Consider the following 14,336-nt stretch of genomic DNA (forward strand, 5'->3'; position numbering starts at 1 on the left):
GATTATTCAGAATGGGAGATTGGAAACGTGTCTCCAAGATGTCTTTACAGAAAGTGTAGCTTCCCTCCGGGCGTGTCCCGGGCTGCGATGTTAAAGGCCGGATCGGTGGCTGCGGGGTTTAATGCGCCTCTTAACCAGCAACTCGCCGAAGTCGGGAGCAGGCAGAATGATGCCAGCGGAGGTGTGAGGACGGCTTTCTGAAGTCGTTCCCAGTTCATAATTAATGGACCTCTTTCCCTGATGGCTCTTTTACATTTAGATGCAGCTGCCTGAACGTCAGCCACAAAGGAAACTTGATTGTGCTTGTCGTGAATTTTGACTTTGCTTGGCCAGTGCTTTGGGGTGCCTGAGCGCTGCAGCCTTCCTCCTTGGGCCTCAGTTACACGTGAAGATGAAACCCTTGACTAGCGAAACTGTTGTTAATTTTCAGGGGCTGCTGGTTGAGTTTTTTCATGGAGTCCGGTCATTCTAAGCAGTTTTCAAGTCTTTCTGACGGGCTGGCTCCAAGGAGCAAGTTCAGTGGTGATGTTCATTGTGATGTGATGTTGATTTTGATGGACTATTCTCATGTCATATAATAATTCATTCTGAGTTCCTTGAGCATAGCGCTATTCTGATATTCTCTTCCATGCTATTTTGTTCAGGCAATAGGGAGAATTATTACATAATTGCCCACAATAAGCAAATCCTAAATGTCTTTTCCAAACGTGAGTTCTGCCAAGTAATATGCAACCTGATCAAATTGATATGGCAGACATCAAATGGGGAAAAATTAAACTTTGAAATATATCCAGCCTTGAAGATATTCAAATAAGCTAGTGCCACAGGATCCCTGTCATCTGCTAGGATCTCGATTTGCACCAAATTCAGTCTGTCTCAAAGATCTCAGTACGGCCTTCGAAATAAAACAGCACATTTTATGTTTGTTTAGTGTGAATTGGATATATTTTGGTAGAGCCATACTTAAAGTCACTTCAAATGACATTTTTATGCCCAAACAATTCCTGTTGACTGATTTCCAATTTCTAATTATATGAATAATTATTTCTGAGTCTCACAGTTCCCCTAACTAGCTTATATTTTCAAAACTGCAATTGAAGCATCCATCAGTTAATATACCGTCTTGCTTCAGCAGCTAACTTCACATCTGCTGGTCGCATTTACTGTCACTGAGTAAATGATTTTATTTAAAAGACCTCTTGTAAATTAGAGAGAAGCACAAACTCTACAGTCGTCCCCTTTTCCCTAGCAAGAGAGTTTCCTTTCCCTAAAGAAATGTTTTCGTACCTGAAGAAAATTATTTGCCTTACTAGCTTTACGTAACAAGATCAGGGAATTGCAATTTGATTCTAGAAAAATAATATAAAAATAAATTCTATTTGGTCCAGGATATTTCTTAGTATTCCAACTGTTGATACCTCATAGCCCACTGAGACAGTGAAGATCTTTAATACTTGTTGGTATTGGTGCGGAATTTTGCTGTGCTCTGCGATGGCATCTAACTTAGATGATGAAAGCTTTTAGTCCCTAATTCTTTTTCTGCTCCAGAAAGGGGAACTCTGTGTTTTCTCTTCAACACTATTTCCCTTAGGTTTTTTTTGCCTATAAGCATTTAAAGTCCTTTTCTCAACCCCTTCTAATAGCTAACAGATGTCATCCTTTCAGAAAGAAAGAAAGAAAGAAAGAAAGAAAGAAAGAAAGAAAGAAAGGAAGGAAGGAAGGAAGGAAGGAGCTTTCTCACCATCTAGCATGCCATTGCTGTCCCTGAACTGCTGTAATCAATAAGAGCGTCTGTAGCTTGTTCCTGTGTCAGGTGTCAGACCAAAAGCCACAGCCACACGGGGGTCATCGTATATTTGTTTATGCCCCTACCTGTTTTCACTGAGAAGGTTCAAAAAGAAACCGCTACTGTCTTCCCAGATAGGAGATTACTTCTTGGGCTGGACTTGCCAATCAGTCTGCGTGATACGTCAAAAAGACAAGGAGGTAGGGAACATACTTAGGGACACTTCCCAACCCAGATGCTGAAAGGTAACAGGCATGCAAAGTGCACAGAAAATATGTGAAGAATTCTTTTCATCAGCACAATCAATAACACCATTTTAAAAAACAAACTCCATTTAAAAAAGTGAAAGCAGAAGTTAGAGATTTTTTTTGATGGAAATGTGTTTTCACACTTTGGCAATGAGTCAATCTTAGAGTTTACATAGAAATGCTTTTTAACACTTGTTGCAAACATTTACTTTTGATAACATTTTACAGCCACGCATGAAAAGATCCAGTTTTGTCCTCCAAGAGAGTAATTACAAGATCAATATCTCGCAAATGATCCTGGGCCAGTTTGGGGATGGGTCTTGTGTTTCCGGTATTGAAGAGTTTCAATAAACTCTTCACCATGTAGGAAAGGTGGAAAAGGAACCCCGGCATAACTTGGAGTGATTTTTTTTTCATCCCTGATTTAATTCTGTAGTAGTTCTTCTTTTAGCTAAAAAAAAGGAAATTGCCCATCTCATTGTTTTTGTCAAGATAGGTAATTTATTTCATCAGCTTCTGAATTGTCACACGTTTTCTGAGACTAGGAAAAAATTATTTAGAAGCCATATCTGACATTCAGAATCATTCAGGGAAAAAAGGCACGCACTTCACCATTTGCATGTTTTTAAAAGAGATTATGTAGACATTTAAGAAACAGAAAGCGAAAGCATTACCAGGCTTTCATAATTTTTAGGTCTTGAGAAAGCTCACCATAACTTTGAATATTATCCTTGCTGTTGATTATAATAACTACCTTAAAGGTATAGGCAGGCGTCTTTAAAACACGCTACCTCTAAATTCAAATCTGCACCTTACTATATTAAATCGTAAATACACTTTCAAGGGCATAGCGCCCAAACTGAGAATATACACCTCATGAAAAACGAAAGGCTTAACCAACTCATCCATTAGCTTTAAACTATGGCGAGATTAAATATTGTTTGCCTTAAATTGATTTTTATGTATTCCTGCTGATTTGAACTGAACCCTTCGCTTTGCACTTTGGTTCTATTACCCTTTGCTCAAAAGAAGTCCACTGCAGGAATATTAGAAAATGGGAAGAAGAAAATGCATCCTTGGCCCAAAGTAATAGATATTGTTTCAGAACGTTTGTCCTTGCATTTAAAATAAAAGATATGTTAATAGGTGCCCCATTCAAGGCTTTAACTCTCCTACACTAAGAAGCTTGTTTTTGTTTGAAGAAAACTATTAATGCTAAAACAAAAATTGTTTTGAATTCATTTATAAGGGATACCCACCTACCTCTTTGGTTAAAATCAGTGATCCATTAAGGCTTTCTAGTTTTTTTCCAAGCTCCGAGCATACTGAGTATTTAAGTATGAATAAGAGTGAGCGTGGGGGGTAGGTTTAGCTAAATAAAAGATGGCTTGATATCTTGGGGTTCTTTGAAGAGTTTTATAGGCTTAGAGTTCACAGTTTGAATGAAGGACATTTTTTAAAACTTTTACACAGAGAATTTTGTTAACCTGCATTTCAATTATTGAATAATTAATTAATTATACTAATTACCTTAGTAAGAAATTTTTACACTGTGAATCACCTAAGCTTAAGTTGTAAATTGAGAGATAGACTTGCTATTGAAATAATTAAAATTGTTTTAATTTTTCAGCATAGAAAGTTTACTTTACATGAAAAATATTCAGATTATTTGTTCTGGAATATTAACTTAGTATTTGCCAAACTACTGACATTTTAAACTGTCAAAATGTTTTATGCAAAAAGACCAGATATTTACAGGTTGCAATGTTTTTGCTTTGAGGATTTGTAAATATTGGCATCCATAAATTTTTATGAGGAGACCTGCATCTTACATGCCAAGAGATTAAAAAACAGAAAAAAGTCAATGGCAAAAATGCCACTTTATCTGTGGACATTTTTGCCTTGAAAGAAAATGTTTCAATATCATTAACACAGACCAAAAAAGTTCTCTAAATGGAAGAAAGAAAAAAAGTCTCACGCTTTACTGAATGTTCAATACTTATTTTTAAAAGCCCTATTCTTCATTTACCTGAGAATACTTCAGTCCTCGGGCGAATGAAGCAAATAAGATGAATTGAACCCTGCCGAGTTCCATGAAATACTTTGCCGAATGAAAACAAATAGCACACTTGTGCCAAAATTGATGCAAACTGTTGAGAAACAGAAAATTCACTTCTCCTTCGGCTCCGACTTCTCCTCTCCTAACAAAACTCTCTGTCACCGTATTATTTTGTAAGAATAGCCAAGATTAAGATGTCAAACTTTTCGGTGGTTTCTCTCTCTCTTTCTTTTTTCCTACCCTAGGAGAGACCAAAATGGGTTGCTTTTTAACCAGGATATTAACTTAGAATTTTAATAGAATGATACCGTTGGTGTATCTTCCAATCTCTTTTACCTGCCACCGGTGCAGGCACGTGGTGTGTATAAAGGGTCTCGAATCTGAAAATTAGGCCAATGGAAGCGGACCCAGAGAAACTTGAATTCCTTTGCTGCATTTTGTGACTTATTATCAACTATAGAAACTGAAATAGTAGTATTGAATTATAATTTTGTATAACAGACATATTTAAAAATTCTAAGCGATTTAAAAAATCATACATTATAAAATCAAACCTGTAAATCATTACTTTCTCTGCAACTCCTGATACTGCCTTTTAAAATCACTGCTACAATATATTAAATATATTGAAGCAAAACATTTCTAGGGTTCCTGCAAGTTACTTCCCCATTCTTACTGGCCTTGGGATAAAAACTGTCATTGAATTTTATTGAATTCCTTAGAATTCTTTACATAGCATTAAGAAAGAGACTTCTTAATAAATTATGATAAAATGAAAAATGTATTACCACTGAAAATACCTCTAATTTTGATAGTCCTTGTAAACATCTGCATGAGCTTAGTTTTATTTTTATTGCATTATAGAAAAAATCAGATATGTCTAAAATCCATCCTCTTTGAATATCAAAATCCTGGCAATGCTATATTGTACTATATTAAAATAAGTTATACTATGTTAAAATAAACAAGCAATATTGCTAAAATTTTATAATATTTTGCAATATAATATCTATTTAGCAATATAGTAATATTGCTAATTATTATAATGTATACTCTTAAAGCTTAAATGTCTAATCAATTGCTTTGATTCAAGTAATTTCAGTAAAAATATTTAAATGACTCCCAAGAACTTAGATTTTAAAAAATATTCAACAAAATATTCTTTACTGTTTCATTTTGGTAGGCAAATTAAAGAAAGAGTATTTCTAAAAAATAAACCGAAATAAATATTAATGTGTCATAATTTAGCTTAGTATTTGATTTTTAAAAATATTATTCAACAAACGGCAATGATAGGGGGCAAAAGAATGTCTATTTCTTTTTGAAATTTACATTATTAAAAGAAAGGATATATTGTTTATATGGAAATATTATTTATTTATTAGACTTTTAATTTTTTGAATTTTTAAATTGCTGTTGACATGTAATATTATTTAGTTTCAGCTGTACAACTCCAAGATTGGACACTGATACCGCTGATATAAAGTGGTCCCCCCAGTCCATCCTGCACCCACCTGGCACCATTCAGAGTTATTACAGTATTATTGACTTGAGTCCCTAAGCTGTACTTTACATCCCCGTGTCTATTCTGTAACTACCAATTGTACTTCGTAATCCCTTCACCTTTGTCACCCAGCCCCCAACTCTTCTCCCATCCCGAAACCCTCAAAACGCTCTCTTTATCTCTGACTCCATTTCTCTTCTGCCTGTTTGCTTGTTTTGTTTTTAGATTCCACATAGAAGGGAAATCATGTGGTGTCTGCCCTTCTCTGCCTGCCCTGTGTCACCCAGCCTATATACGACTCTTTCCACTTTAAATCAAGAAACTTTAAAAAATGCTGTTGAAATTTTTTGAAGTAAATGAAACTTTTTTGATATTAAATTATGAAAAAAATTTACTTATGTCATATGTTCAAATGCAAACTAAGATCAAACTACCTCATATTTAAAAAGACTGAAGGCATGGACAGTCTATTAAAACTTGAAGAAAAATATAAATATATATATTTTAGTCTTATTTTTGAATTCTTTGGATGCAAATTATATTGTCAACTATAAAGCTAAATCTTTAAACCCTTTAAATATTTAACTCAATATTTACATGAGCCTACTGTATTCAAATCTGTAACCCTTTTGTTCATTTTGGCGGCCTGTGCTACGCAGCTATTTACTTATAAACCTTTTGACATCTTGACAAATTCTAACCGGCACCAGCTACAGGTGAAAATACTGATCAATATTTTGTTTATAGCAACTAAAGAAGAGGGTGTCAACATCTAATGTTTTACTGTAATTCACATTGGTTTTCCTTTAATATTTTTATTACACATGCACATTTTCCTGCAGGCTGAGACCATTAAATAGCCCTTTACACTCGAATTTCTAAGCATTATCAGAGATGTAAATTATGATTCGTGAACATTTTTACATTGGTCAAAAGGTAACATAAATTTTCACCAAGAATTATTACCTCATTTATGTACAAACTCTCTAGTGACATAAAAATAGTTTATTAATTAAAACCAATTTTCGTAACTTTTTCTCACATCAGAAAGTATTGACAGTCAAGCGTGTCATTATAATCAGGAACAGACTGTATAGTAATGAATGAGAAAATTCTAAGAATGAAAAACAGACTCTTCTGGAAATATCAAAGGCACTTAAATGTAGAGGAAGCTTTCTGAGGTACTAACGGACACTACGGGGTTATAATATAGTTTAAAAAAAATTTACGAACATGCTTTTTAAAATGCTCCGGATGTTTTTGTGTACATATAGCCCATGTCCATGTACATATGCATCCGTGTATTCATACTTATATAGTTATATGTTATATTTAATATTACACATATTTACCATAGGAGCTGTTAAAATCTGCGGCTGCTCGCGTGTGGAAGTGTTTCACGGCGAACACAGTAAGGCTGGATGAAATCGATGTTTTCAGACAGTTTGTTGAGCGGTGGGTCAACACCTCGCTGTCCTGGCACCTTCCTCTGGGGCGCGCTGTGAATGGCTAGGTTTACAAAGCAAAAATTTGAATTGAAAACTACATCGTGACTCGAGCTAAAGACTTTTCTGATTAATTTCATTGACTGATTTGGACGCTGTTAAACCAAAAGAAAAGTTGGTGTTTTCAAAGTACGGAGCGGAGGGTTATCATTGTGTTGATGAGAGCAGTGCCATCAGAGCATTGAATTAAGCCCAGCTCTAGTCTGAAGAGAATATGCTGGATTCCCCAGTAAATGTTCTTAGTGGGAATCCTGAAAATATTTCATTATTCATAATTTAATTAAGAAGCCTCGAACAGTTAGTTAACGACGGGCCCGCATTCATATTCTAGAATATGTTATCGGGAAAACCGTAAGAAAGGGTGCACTTTTTTCCCAAATAAAACAGACGCTTATTAACTTTACATTTTTTCCAAATGAAAAATAGACTGATTAAGTTTACAAAGACTCCATTTGTATTTTTTAAAATGAAAAATAGGCTTATTAAATTTACAGATGCTCATTTTCTGCACAGCTCCGAAACTTTACAATGTCAGTGGCTACGTTCGCATCGTCCATGGAAACCTGCTTCAACCCACACGTTAATTAAACATTAATTTATAAATATTTATACTGGGTTCAGGCTAATATGAAGTTCAATTATGTTGGCCTTACTTATATAAATAATGGATGTGTGGGCCTATCAAGAAGTGTACCTCAGGAGTAGGGTGTAACATCAGGAAATGTGTACAGACAAGCCTTGTTTTTGCATTGCTGTCCCCTAGGTGTGGAATCGTTGCCTCGGAGGATGTGAGAACCCGCATCCCTTGTATTTTCAGCATTAGAGATAATGTAATCGCGTGCCTGGCACCATCCCCGGCACATGGTAAGCAGTGCAGAGGTATAAGAAGTTGGTAGTAGCAGTATGGCAGTAATGCGGGTCCCATTCCCTAATAGCGCCCGTATGTCATTAGAGCCCCAAGAAGTCCCCCGCGCACCTACACCCATCCTCAAAGTAATCCTCATTTCCACTGCACATTTCATCGGTTCTAATATGCATCACCATCTAGGGCTACCCTGAGCATTGGGAGGAAATGGGCGCGGGGCGAAGGTATTTCAGATGAAACAGACCAGAAAGAGCTTCGGGAGATGCTTCCGCAGCAGAAAGCACAGGCCGTGAGGAGCCCAGTCCCGTGTCTTACAATCCACAGCTGCGTTTATTCACGTTGGCCCTTGGGAGGAATTTTGCTCGATGTCCACTTCTTCCTGGTTTGTTTCTGGGTTTGCTTCACTTCAACCTGCTTTGCTCGCTCTCGCCCCAGTGAGGCGGGAAAGGGGGCTCTGGGGGCCGCGCAGGCAAAGGGTATTGGGCCGCGCAATGCGTTTGGTGCCCTCTCTGATACAATTGCTCTGAGCGGCAGTGCGGGGCGAGGGGGTGGGGCCTGCGTCTGATCTGATGAGCTTGACTCAACCCCGGGGGCAGCTCCTCTCGGCAGCTAAATTAAAAACCTCCCTGCAATTTCGATCTTAATCACCCCCTCCAAGGCTGTAATTGGGGATGGTCACTTAACTCTTTCTCTCCTTCCAGATTCAAATGCGCAATGTCCCTCTCCACAGTGCGTTGATTAGAGTCTTCCAAGAGGATTCAAATAGCATCCAGCGCCTAGCCTGGCGGACGCACTATTAAGACAGAGGGGATTTCAGCTACATCAGAGCTCCCCGGTCTAATGCATTGTTTCCTTCCTATTTTGAGTTCAAGAAGTGGCACATCTAAATAATAGCGCCATAGGTTTTGACTTTTTCCGATGTTTCAAATAAAAGCCCATTTTTATGAAATAAAGGATTATTTTGCGTTTCTTGGACCTGTCCTATGTCGAATGAATAATGCTCTTTATTGAAGAAACTGTAAAATGTCACTTGGAAATGAGGCTCCAGCTAGAGAAAAATCTAATTTTTAAAAGATTCTATGTATAAGAACATCAGATAGTATTCTAAAAAAGACTCCATAGAACCAAAGCAAGACTGTCTGAACATGAAAAGTGGTTGTTACATTACTGTGTATTTCTCTCTCTCTCTCTCTCTCTCTCTCTCCCTCCCTCCTTCCCTCCCTCTCTCTCTTTCTTTTTCTCTCTCTCTGGTATTTCTTTTTTAACATGGAGATATAAATTATTAGGAATTCTAGACAAACTAGGGTGATTATAAAAGATGCCCAAATCCCAGCTCAATCTGGAAGATGATTGTAGGGGCGGATGGAAGATGAACTGAGTTTAACAAACACTTACTGAGCTGCGGCAGGCCTGGGGGTGCACTCAGACGAGTCTCTCTCCCTGCATATGAGGAGTTCACTGTCCCATAGGAAAGAGAGTGGGCAGTCAACTGGACATGTCACTCAAAGACCAGTTCAAGCAGGCAACCACGGAAACAACACACACAAGAGGGTCGCAGAAAGAGCCAAGAGGAAGGCCAAGAGTGGCGGGGAAGTCCATGTTTCACCCAGTAAAGACACCTCAGAAATAAACAGTGGCCTCTCTCACAAAGCTGCGCTTTAATTGATACAACCGAGATTTGTAAAGGCGTCCCCATGCCCTGAAGTGGAGTGGTGTCGTGTGGGCGCGTTGCTCTTCTCTGGCTCGACACCAGTCACAGGAAGCCTTCAGTGGCAAGGCGAGAGAGAGAAAGAGAGAGAGAAATGTTTTTGGAAGAGAGAGCCCAGTTCTGTGCCCAGGAAGAACAGCTCCTTCTGTGGGAGCAGAATCACATGTCATTCAACAAGCGAGTTGTGAATGGGGAAGCTCCGTCAACCCTCCTTATGGGAGAGAAGAATGAGAACATCATTTTGCAGTTCATTTGGAAGGCAGTCCTGGGTCACACTGGAGTGACGGCCAGCCAGTCCAACTGGAGGGGAAGTTGGAAGCTGGCCTCAGCGCTGTGCTGGGCACTGGCAGAGAGGGTGGCCCTCATGGCTAGGGGAAGCTCCCCTCCATTATTATCTGCACCAACTCCTGACTTTGTGGAACAAAAATGTGATCCTGTACCTGCCTGTTGGGTCTACTGTGTGAATTAAAGTCATCCACGCTCTTCACTCCTTTCTCTGGCTTTGCAGACTAAGAGCTGAGCGAGCCTGAGACATTTATAGGAATTCACACCAGGGCCTACAGGGAACTAGGTCAGGGTCCCTTAATCTGCTCACTATCAAAGCTGAACAAAACCATAGGGAACCGTGGCCTTAGGAGAAGTGACTTGCCCAGATCGGCAGCTTGGGTGACTGGTGAAGGTGAGACCCAGCCCGGGGTGGCTGAGACCCTTCCTGCATCACAAAGAAAGACTGTGCTGCCACTCTGGCGATCATCGCCAATAAGACGCTCTCGCTAGGTACGAAAGGAAACCTGTTGTGATTCCAGCCCTCGAAGACCTGGTAGCCTGCTGGGGTGCCAGAGAAATAACTGGAAATTACACGGGAGTGTCCGGCAGGGGCCTGAGTGGGCAAAGGATAAGGGCTGCGTGGGTATCATTGGTCACTTCCTGGTTTCCCCCACTAGACATGGTGCAGGAAGACCTTCAACTGTCCCATGTGGTCCCTAGGAACTCCTTAGCGATGCGGACAGTAGATGAACAAGCATTTAGCGTTTTGCCAGAAACCCATGGAAGGAGGCTCAGATGCCACCCATCCTTCAACATGGGAAGGGACCCAAGCCCAGAGGCCAACTGTAGACTTTCTGCTTCTGCAAAACGGGGAAGTATGAGGATGGCTTCACAGGGACTGCCAATCATGGGACAAGCTGCAAGACTTCTGAGAGCCACGTGTCCTCGTCGGGTACCGCAGCGCACGGCGTTCGCTCTTTCTTCTCGCCACCTTGCCTCTCTTGTTCCACGGAACTGGAGAAAACGCAGGACCACAGCGGCATAGCCACATAGAGCACCCCACGCAGAGCACGAGCTCCGAGCAAAGCAGCTCTTTGCTCTCCATCCCACCATGAAGCACACACTTGAGATTATTGATGGCAAGTGTTTTCCTCCAGGAATTGGAAATGTCCTCCCGCTGAGCAGCAAAGAGTGGCGCATCCACGGTGCCAATGAGCACAGCATGAGTTTCCCGGGGCTTTGCAGGAGACATATGGATGTGGTGTTGCTTCCTTCGCGAGTTGCCAGCCCCGGTGCGTGGACCGTTTCTTCCTTAGAAGGGTATGTGCTTCTTTTCCAGAGGGTTTGCTTTAGGACGATGCTCTTGCAGGGCGTGGAGGCAAGTCGGTAAGTTGGCTACAGGGCACTATTATCCTGGAGAACCGTCCAGACGGGACACCTCCCTTCCACATAGACAACAGGCCACGCGGACCCAACTCCCCTTCCTCTACCAAGGCAAGGGCCATAAGGGGGCCCTGGATTTATGGAGTAAGATACTGTTACCCACAGTGAGATTCCCTGGAAGTGTACCTTAGGAAGTTCATTTAAAGCCCTGGCTGGTGTGGCTTAGTGGGTTGAGTGCCTGCCTGCGTGCGAACCAAACAGTTGCTGATTTGATTCCCAGTCAGGGCACATGCCTAGGTTGCAGGCCAGGTCCCCAGTAGGGGACGTGTGAGTGCAACCACATACTGATGATTCTCTCCCTCCCTCTCTCTCTCAAAATAAATACGTAAAATCTTTTTTCTAAAGAAGCCTCATAATAAAGAACTGCATTTACATTTTATCCAATATTTGCAATTATTTTTGCTAACATCCCCACCCCACTAATGGTCCCACCAAAACTTAGAATAAACTGAAGATTCTACATCCTTTCTAATCGTTCAGCTGACTGCTGACCTCTCCCTCCACCTCTCCTTCCTGCTGCGATACAGCAGTTGACATTTTCATTTTTTGTGTAAACTTCACATTCCTTCCAGGATATGGTCTTAGAAGGGATTAATTTTTATCTTGACTTGTTAGACTTTTTATTTTATTTAATTTTATTTATTTATTTTTAGAGAGGGGAAGGGAAGGAGAAAGAAGGAAAGATCAATGTGTGGTTGCCTCTCTGGTGCCCCCCACTGGGGACCTGGCCCACAACCCAGGCATGTGCCCTGACTGGGAATTGAACCTGCGACCCTTTGGTTCGCAGCCTATGTTCAATCCATTGAGCCACACAGGCCAGGGCTTGACTTACTAGACTTTAGATCCTACTTACCTTTGATAAGGTCCACAGATAGCCTCAGTGAGAAAATGGATATTTTCTCTCTATTTTGGGCCTTAAACAATGCACTATTTTTCAGTTACAGATGACATACAATATTATATTAGTTTCAGGTGCCTAACCCCGTGAATAGATGTTATGTAACTTACCAAGTGATCACCCCGATACATCTAGTATTCATCTGTCACTATACGTAGTTATTACACATTATTGACTGTATTCACTTCTCCATGAATATTCTGTAACTACCAATCTGTACTTCTCAATCCCTTCCCCCTTTCTTACCCCTCCCATCTGACAACTGTCAAAATGTTCTCTGGGAGTCTCTATTCTGCTTGTGTGTTTATTTTGATTTTTAGATCTATTTTGTACAGTGTAAGTATTACTACCCCAGCTTTATGTCGTTCGTGTACTTCCATTTTCATAGAATATCTTTTTCCACCCCTTTACTTTGTCTGTGTGTCTTTTAACCTAAAGTGAGTCTCCTAGTAGACGGCATCTATTGAAGATAAGGGTCTTGTTTTGCTATCCATTCAGGTTTATTTGTCTTTTGATTGGAGCATTTAATCCACTTGCATGTAAAATAATTGTTGATAGATATTGACTTATTGCCATTTTATTACTTATATTTTTGAAGTTTTTTCCCCTTCTTTCTTCTTAAAGAAGACCTTTTAACTTTTCCTGTAATACTGGTTGGGCGGTGATGAACTGCTTTAGATTTTTCTTGTCTGGGAAGCTCTCTGTCGGTCCTTTGATTCTGAATGACAGCTTTGCTGGGTAGAGTAATCTTGGTTGTGGGACCTTGTTTTTCAGCAGAAAATGGACATTTTCTTCACGGGCAGAGCCAAGCGGCCAGCCACTGCTTCTGATCATCTTACAACTTACCACCATTGCCTCCGGGCATTTCAGAAGCAAGAGAGCTTTTTTAGGTTGTAAGGTAATTCCGTGATGGCATTTTGAGGACCTTTAACTTCATCTTCTGCCCTGTAACTTAAATGACTTTTTAGATTCCATCTAAGTAAATGCTCAATCTGTGTAAAATCCAGGTACATGCTAAGCAAATGCATCTTTACAGCAGGTCTCCAGTGTGCTTTTGCCAGCCTGATTCTGCCCCCAAATCCTCCTTATATAGAAACCAGGCAGCCACCACGCATCAGTGGGGAAAGTGTTTTGGAATCAGAGAGACCCGAGTTCAAACCTGCATTTGGACCTGTGCATTTTGGAGCCAGGTCCTTGCAAGTGACTTCAAATGAAATAAATAGCAAGGTACATTTTATTTTCCCAAAGGTGAAAGAAGCTGGAAAATGTTCTGTGTTAATGGGCAGCATTGATTAATGCAAGGAGATTATTAGGTCAAGACTCAGTAAAGAATTCCTTGTAAAGCCAAGGACAGCGATTCAGAGCTTTGAAACTCTTAAGAAACTAGGAAGAAAATGTTCTACTGGGAGGGCTGAGCTTGTGGGGGCTCTAATCCAGGTCCACATTAAATAAAATCAGTGATTACTCCTGTGATGTCAAACAGCTGTTTGCCATTTCCTGTAAAAGCAGCAGGAAATTGGCTTGAACTGCAAAGATTTGAGTTAGACCGAAGGAAAAAAAAATTCCTGGTGGTAGGGATTGCTAAACAATGGAACAAGTTAGCCAATAACAGTTATGTAATGGGGCTCCCTAGGACCCTTCAGACACTGCACCCCATTCATCTGGGAGGTTTTGCTATGAACTTGACTGTCGGAGACCTTCTAGGACACTTCCCACTTCTCTGCTTCTTCGTTAGTTCAGCATGCTTTCGCATTAATAGCGTTATAATCCTGGTCACAACTGATTAAAAGACAACGATCCCCTTCCCACTCAAATCCCCCAAACAAAAGGTGTCTTGCACCCCTGTACACAGGAAATGGGATGTTCTGCACGTTTTCATTCATATGTTTGTCATTTCTTTGGGGGAAGTTTTAAAAAACACCATTTTCACAAAGCAAAGTTGAGCTCAGCGATACATTGAATTATAAACTGGTGCAAATGCTGAATAGAGATGTATAATGGAAACATTAATGGAGCTTCAGCGACGATGGCAGCGGCGTGTCCGCACAATGCA

The sequence above is a fragment of the Desmodus rotundus genome, chromosome 10, assembly GCF_022682495.2.
Source record: "Desmodus rotundus isolate HL8 chromosome 10, HLdesRot8A.1, whole genome shotgun sequence".
NCBI lineage: Eukaryota > Metazoa > Chordata > Mammalia > Chiroptera > Phyllostomidae > Desmodus > Desmodus rotundus.